This window comes from Trematomus bernacchii, unplaced genomic scaffold (assembly GCF_902827165.1).
Source record: "Trematomus bernacchii unplaced genomic scaffold, fTreBer1.1, whole genome shotgun sequence".
Lineage (NCBI taxonomy): Eukaryota > Metazoa > Chordata > Actinopteri > Perciformes > Nototheniidae > Trematomus > Trematomus bernacchii.
In genome coordinates this window covers 2,203,762-2,211,885 of record NW_022987625.1, presented here as the reverse complement: position 1 = coordinate 2,211,885, position 8,124 = coordinate 2,203,762, and the positions used below count along the sequence as shown (strand labels likewise).

Sequence of the window (8,124 nt, the reverse complement as noted above, 5' to 3'; positions counted from 1 at the left end):
AAGCGGGATAATGTGCAGCGACTTGGTCATTATGGGTAAAAGAACACCTTCATGCCGATCTAGATCCCTCCGCTTCGCGTCGGGCTCCTGATCAGCCTGTCGGTGTTCTTTTACCCATAATGACCGCGTCGCTGCACATTATCCCTTACTTATTACATGGCTTAGTTGAATACTCGATTCTGATTGGTCAATTCAGAACACCTGACACGTTGTTATTCCAGAACAGACAGACCGCTGTCAAGGATTTATGACCGTTGTTAAGGACGCTCAAATCTGCAGAAAGAAGTCCGGTCGATTGAACTGTATACAGTTTGGCTGAAAAGCAAACTGCATGCAGTTTGCTTTTCTAACTGACAAGACAAGAGCGACAAGAAAACAGCGGAGACGTAACTGGCAGAAACCCTCCTTTTTACGCAGCGGTCCAGACATAGACATCAAACGGCGACACATATTCAGTTGCCAGTTACTTTGGCATTAGGGCAGGGATATCTAGATACTTTCCAAGGTTTGACATAATGAATTGTGCTAATTTTAAAGCAAGCAACGATGTTTTCAAATCTGTAATCAAAAAGCTCCGCCTTCCTGCCGTTGCGTTGCTCCGTTTTTTTTTTCAAACGGTAATAACGGACTATTTTCCTTAGCGGATGCATCTCAATTTAAATCAATACATACAACTATTTTTTAAATCAATAAAATCATTTTCTAAATCCATAAAAGCATTTCAATTAATAGTGGGAGTCATATCATTACTTTGTTGAGAATGTGGCCATGTAATAAGCGGGATAATGTGCAGCGACGCGGTCATTATGGGGAAAAGAACACCGACAGGCAGATCAGGAGCCCGACGCGAAGCGTTATCCCTTACATAAACACCTGTGTAATGGAACACGATGATGTCATCACTCCAACTGACAGCAGTCAGTTCTAACTGTGTATCTCTCTCTCTCTCTCTGTTCTGGCTCCTCAGAGAGCCGGTGGTCCGTGGATCTCGGTTTGTGTGTGGAGTAGGGCCTTCTCTACAACAGAGACTCTGTGAGGAGAGGATCCTCACGCTGGGCCAGGTGGTGGAGGTGTGTGGCCCCCCCCTAGACAACGCTGCAGGCCTGGCCTCACGTCTGAGCCTCAGGTCAGTCCGGGTGGTCAGCCTCCTGCTGCAGAGCTGGAAACAGCAGCTCAGCCAATCAGAGCTGGCACTGATTGCTGCTCATTGTAACGGACTGAAGTCTCCAAATGACAATGACTCTTTTCCAGAGATGCTATGTTTTCCTGATCTCAGTTGTGAGGGTTTATTGTTAAAGTTGAACAATGTTACCGATTTTAAGTTTAGCACCATGTCCAACAAAACCTTTTATTATTTGGTGACAAAGGTGCTGAATCAGAGCAGACTCCAGGAGCGAGTGGACACCCAGTGGAGAGCCCACCTGGGCCTGACGGAGGCTCAGAGGCCTGAGTGGAGAGCGCTCTACAAGCCTCCGCTGACTAAGAGGGGTGGGGACCTCCAGTGGAGGGTTCTCCACGCTGCGGTAGCGGTAAATGCGTTTGTGTCAGTGATCAACCCTACAGTGTCTGACGCCTGTCCTTTTTGTGAACAGAGGGAAACCATTTTTCATTGCTTTACAGAATGTGGTCGACTCCTTTGTCTTTTTCAGTTACTCGCTCAGATGTTGATTTTGTTTAATGTGGTTTTTTCTAACTCAATGTTCATTTTGGGTTGTAGGTACAGCCAGAAGCAAAAGTCAGCTTTTGAATTTTTTGTTGGGGCAGGCTAAAATGGCCATCTACCTCAGCAGGAGGAATAAAGTTGCGGAGTCACTGGATACCGATGCAGTTTTGATTTTCAAGCGGATGGTAAAAGCAAGACTAAAAACGGACTACAGTTACTTTTGCTTAACCAAAGATGTGGGAGAATTTGAGGCCATGTGGTGTCTTAAAAATGCTTTGTGTTCTGTGGTGAATGAGGATCTTATTTTCAGTCGTTTTCTGAACTGACAATGTGTGTCATTGTGTCTGTTTGGTTATTTGCTTTGTGAATAAAAGTGGTTTCAAATCTCTCTCTCTCTCTCTCTCTCTCTCTCTCTCTCTCTCTCTCTCTCTATATATATATATATATATATATATATATATATATATATATATATATATATATATATATATATATATATACAGGCAGTAGCATCGATATACGCCCTTAGGGCACCCACAGGGAAGAGCAACTGCGACGTGCCGTTCTCCTGAATGTCAAAGCATGCCAGCTGGACAGGCTGATTGAAGTGGGTTTGTGGAAGCACCTTGGCAGGAACGCCACATTTGCCCAAAGGGCAACACCTGAGAGTCCCACCTCAGGCATGTATCACTCACGGAGAGGGCATGCAACTCCCCAACTCGCTTCCCTGAGGTTATGGCAAGCAGAAATGCTGCCTTCGTGGACAGCCACTTAAGCCCCACCTCGGCCAGGGGCTCGAAGGGAGTAGATGATAGGGCATCCAGCAGCAGGGGCAGGTCCCGAGCCGGAGCCCTCGGGGCGCTGCCGTAAAGCCCTTCTCAGGAAGAGGGACACCGACCTGTGGCACCCCACCGTGGCGCCGTCGACCCGAACATGTCGGGCAGGAATAGCAGCCACCTAAACTCTCAAAGTGGAGTGAGAACGTCCACTATCTAGAAGGGACTGCAGTCTCGGCAACAGTGGGCATGTTGTCCGAAGGAACAAGCACATTGCCCCCCAGTTGGGGTAAAAAGTGCGTGAGTGCAAGCTGCACAGCCCGAAGCTCTAGCACAGGCATCCTCAAAGTCCGGACTCCGGTCCGGATCCGGACCGAACCACAACTGTCTCTGGACTCTGAGCAAATTATACTTTTCATATGTATTATCTGTATTATCTGTGTTATCTGCGAGACATCGCCACAACGCAACGAGTCAAAATTATCCGCTATGTCCGCTGCATACAGCGCTCTGCATGTCAGACTGTTCCACTGTCTGTGTGTGTCTGTCAACGCTTTGGTCCAATCACATTCAGCATCCCGTCAGCGTTTTTTCCCCCCACCAACAGTCTGCGAATCAGAGGCACAGTAGGGCGGGTCTTTGCGGAATGCGGGTGGGAAAAATGCGTGTGTCGTGTCGTCTCTTTCAACCTGTCTGAGTCAGAGCGAGAGTTTAAAAAAAAAAAAGTCAGAGCGAGAGTTAACAGCTCATCTAGTTGCATCTGTACTGTAGCTAGTAGCCTAGTTTCAGCTACCGGGGTGGCATGGGGTGGCAACTGCCACCCTAAAAATAGGCCTTGCCACCCCAGCTGCCACCCCAGTTGGCAGCTTTGTTTTGAAAGAAAAGTTGTGGCTCATCTGACATTTATGAGAGAAAGTCTCTAATGTCCGAGTGCAAGTGAATGCAGCACAAGATGCACGTCTTGTAACCCCTCCCCCGTCCCTGGCGCGAGCGTGGAAATATGATTGGCGGCGATTTCATTTGAACGGGACGGCGCAAAACGTGAAGCATTCGGACCCAAGTACTGAAGGAATGAGGTATTTGCGGTCTACAATGACAGAGAAGAGACTGTGAAGTTTGTCTGTACTCAGCATTTAATCAAAACGCACTAAAGCTGTTGATCTTAATAAGTTTGTGAGGCGTTTTGCTGAACAAAAAGTCCTGAGAAAGTCAAATAAGACGGTGTGTAAAACTACACTGCCCAGCCAAAAGAAAGTAACCACTTTGATTGAACTAGGCCAGTAGGTAAGGGCATTCCACTGGATAATAACTGAAGTATAAAAGAATGCATGACTGAAGTGATGGAGACCATGTTTGAAGGCAAACAAAAAGAGGAAATAACAGGTCAAATCAAGCAAATCCCCCTCTCAGATTCCACAGCAACCAGAAGAACATAAATACTGGCTGGTGATTCGATTAATCAGCTTTGTGATGGAATAAAAAATGCACAGTGCATTTCCTTAGCTGTGGATGAGTCCACTGACACCACTGACAATGCTCAGTTGCTGGTGTTTGTGAGTTTTTATGATGAGGCAAAGGGGGAGTTTGTTGAAGATGTGTTGGGCCTGACGAACCTCAGTGGACACACAAGGGGGCAAGACATTTATAAAGCAATAATGGGAATGCTGAATGAAAGAGGGTGCAGCTGCCTTTATTCATAACTGTGCAGCTCTTACACTGCGACTCTGAGGGATCAAGCACAGACACAATAACAATGAAAACTGCTGCATACAGATTATTTTTGTTTTTGCAACCTCGTGTTAAGAATCTTGTTGCAATTGTTTAAAAGTTTGAATGACCGTAATAAATGGACCTTTGTCTTATTGAAACATTTTTTTTGGACCTTTAAGATTTGTATTTGAGTACCCCTGCTCTAGCACGTTGACATGGCGTGCACCCTCCTGGGCAGACCACTGACTCTGAACAGTCCTGCCCTGCCACGCTGCACCCCACCCTGAGAGACATGCATCTGCAGTGACAGACTCCCGGCGGGATGGGATGGCGCCCATGGGCACGCCCATTAAAAGATAAGCCCTGTCCCTCCAGCGGGACAGAGAGTGGAGGCACCACTGAGACACCCTGACTCTTCTGTGCCTGTGCCACTTGGCGTCCAAGTGAAGGCTGTTCAGCCCCATTTGCATGGGGCGCAGCGACAGCAGGCTTAAGGGCACAACGGCTGAGGCAGCTGTCAGTCCGCCCAAGAGCCGGAGGAACTGAATGTAAGGCACCATCTTGCCCAGCCTGAAGATGGGAAGAAGGTGGAAAATGTCGTCCACACGACGAGGTGACAGGTAGGCCCTCATGGCGGCCGAATCTAGGACCATCCCCAGGTAAGTGACCTGTTGGGAAGGGTCCAGGCAACTCTTCTCGGTGTTACTGTTAGACCCAACCGGGCTGCGTGAGATAAAAGGCGAAACCAGCCAATCGTTTAAATACGGCGAGAGCTGCCGCCATGACCCTGTTGAACACCCTTGGAGAGAAGGGGGAGACCAAAGGGAAGCACCCGGAACTGATAGTGTCGGCCCTGAAAGGCAAACCTCAAGAACTTCCGGTGGTGAGATGCAGAGTTGGGTGTAACAACAAGGATGTGCAAAACAGACAAACTAATAAGGCTTTATTTAAACATTAAAGAATACTTTAGGTTAAGGTCTTCTTTTGAATAAGAAAAAAGCTTTGGGGGTATAGAAGATGAATATGGAGGGATGAAACCCTCTTTGATGGTCACACATGCAGAGCACACAGCACACACAGTGACATTTGTATCTACAGATAAATATTAAGCCTGACAAAGTACTTAACGTCTAATATATTGCTTTCCTGCAATGTTAACTATGTTTAAGCACTTATTTTAACTGATATTATACATATGTATTATACTCTTATAAGATGTATGTAGATAGTATAAGAAATGTGCAGAATATGACAATGTAATGGTGGAGGTACACACATATTGATAGATGTCTTATAATGCACTGTTGAGGAACCTGCGACCCAAGTTGTTCATTCATTGCATAACTACACCGTAGTTGTGTATAATATGATATGTCAATAAACCTTAGAAAATCTTGAAATCTTGAAAGGGATGTGCAAAATCGTCATTATATACAGTCTTTAATTAACTATTAGTAGAGAATAACGAGGAGTAAAGAATATACTTTATAGGGATCCTATTAATATCTAATAATACAATTATAAAATGCAATAACGTGCTTTAACCAGTAGGTGTCCCTTTCTATCAGCTGTGCACCGTTATGGCGTAAATACAGCCTATCTACCAATTGGATCAAATATAAAAGTCAGCCGAATTAGTGTTGATACTGCAAGGAGACGTATTGTGTGAAAAGAAATGTAAGATGTTGTTTAATTGCTGATATATTTAAGATCCACGTCAAGTTTTCAGTTTTGGCGGCAGTTCCTGTTTGTCTAGAAGTCTTCTCATCAGGGCTCTATAAATAGACAACTACGGCAGATATGTCATATTTAATGCAGCCGAAACGTGTATTACAATGCTGTTGGAAGGATATAATTACAGTTTATCCGATTTTGAGTAAATCTACTGTTATCCAGCTCTCTGTGTGTGTGTGTGTGTGTGTGTGTGTGTGTGTGTGTGTGCATGCGTGCGTGCGTGCGTGTGTGTGTGTGTGAGCCAAAGTGCTGCACATATAATAAAAATACCTACAGTAAGGACACTTTACAGTAAATGCAACAGCAAAGTTTGTGCAGAATATCAGTATGAGAAAAACAGCATCCTCTGTCCTTTGACCCTCACATCGTACAAGGAAGAAAAACCCACAGTTAATATACACACATTCCTTCACATTTAAATTTACATTTACATTAAAGTATTTCGTGAGGCCTTCTAACATGTTTTTAAATATAACTACGGTTGTAGTTGAAGAGTTTGTAAATTAACATGAACCGAAGCTGTTGCCTGTTGCAATATACAGGGTGTTTCTCAATCTCGAGTACGCTTGCTTGGTAGCACATGTCTGCCGAGCATCTTGCTTCAGAAGCGAGTCAAGAATATTTCCTGGCATTCGGAAAACGAAGAGTGGAACAGGCTAGCAAGTGTGCAGGTGTGTGTCATATGAGAGGCCCCGCCTTACATCTTCCGCCACAGATTTGGGGAAATTGGTCCGTGCGCAAAGCATTGTGGGGATTTTAAGACTGCGGAGTCTACTCATGTGCAGCCTCGATATTTCTCCAAACGGAGTACGCCGGGCTCGGTAGATTTCCAAGTATGCTGGAGATTGGAACAGTACTTCGGCGGCACTCGATGACGTAGTATGCTTGAAATAGTGGCTCTGAAGCAGCTTTACTCACGATTGAGAAACACCCACAGTCTATGGTTGCTACAGAGGATTGTGGGTAATGTAATGTCTTCGGCCATCCAAAACTCATAGAAAACGACTTGTTTCTCAGAATTGAAGGGGAAAACGTGACAAAAGCATTGTACACACACTAAAACCTATCAATGTCGTTTAATTAACAAGGATAATCTGGTGTTTTTGAGTTAGTGGAGATATCACTGTCAAATCAATCGACAGTAAGGGGAATACTTACTTCCGGGTGTACAATTCTCCGTTATCCAATGGGAATGGACGCTCACATTGCCTTTAACATTGCTTCCATGAGCGTCAAATCCCGCCGCAGATGGGAATATATTGCAATCAGTTGAAAGCTATTTGCGTCTGTTTATGAAGCTGAAGGAGCCTAGGAGCGTCCCAACTGCACGCCTCGGGACCCTGACCAAGCGTCGCTCCTGGACGTTTATGGAGTGAGACTGTGTTGGGTAGGCTGGTAGCCTATTTTATTAAAGAGCATATAAAAAGAAAGACTTGTGTTATGTCTTCCTTATTGTAATAGTAATTGGGGGTGCAAGTGGAGTCTCGCAGAGGCAAAACTGTGGCGCGCTTACACTGTAGGTCAGGGGTGGGCATTTTACGGCCCGCGGGCCACATCCGGCCCGTTGGCCGGCCTTGGCCGGCCCGTGTGAGGTTGATCATAAATTATAACATAATGAAAAAAAACAGCAACCTTTTCAAAATAAAAGCAACACAGCTGTATTGCTTGCATGGCGTAAATACTTTTCTAACTGTGTTGCTTTTATTTTGAAAAGGGAGCTGCTGTTTTTTAAATTTATTTACGTAAACGCGCATGCCGTAACAGCTACGAGTGATGCTGGCCGGCTAGTCCTCGAAATGTCCGCTAAGGGCAAAAAAAGAAAGATCGATACTGAATGCCGCATTTTCAACAAGACATGGACCGCTAAGTATTTATTTACAGAAGTGAAAGGTAAAGCTGTGTGTTTAGTTTGTGGTGCGCAGGTCGCTGTGTTCAAGGAGTACAATTTGAGTCGCCACTATGCTACCAAACACGCAGATAAATACAAGAACCTGTCTGAGGAAGAGCGGGCAAAGGGGTCGGATGCTTTGCTAGCTAAGCTGCAAAGCCAACAACACATTTCCACAAAACATTCCACATCCAGAGATGCAGCTGTCAAGACGAGTTATGTCTTAAAAGTTAACCGTTTTCGGACGAAGAGTTCATTAAGGAGTGTTTGTTGGACTCTGCCGCACTAATATGCCCGGAGAAAAAGGAGGCATTTGAGAAAGTGCCGCTCTCCCGATGCACTGTTACGAGGAG

The 8,124-nt window shown here is 45.3% G+C and overlaps 1 long non-coding RNA gene across 1 annotated transcript; it reads left to right on the top strand.

Moving 5' to 3' along the window:
* The first annotated feature begins 1,091 nt into the window (after positions 1-1,091).
* Positions 1,092-2,043, top strand: LOC117484464. Its single transcript, XR_004556140.1, has 2 exons — positions 1,092-1,278; positions 1,368-2,043. It is a non-coding gene; the product is annotated as an uncharacterized LOC117484464 (long non-coding RNA).
* The last annotated feature ends 6,081 nt before the right edge of the window (positions 2,044-8,124 follow it).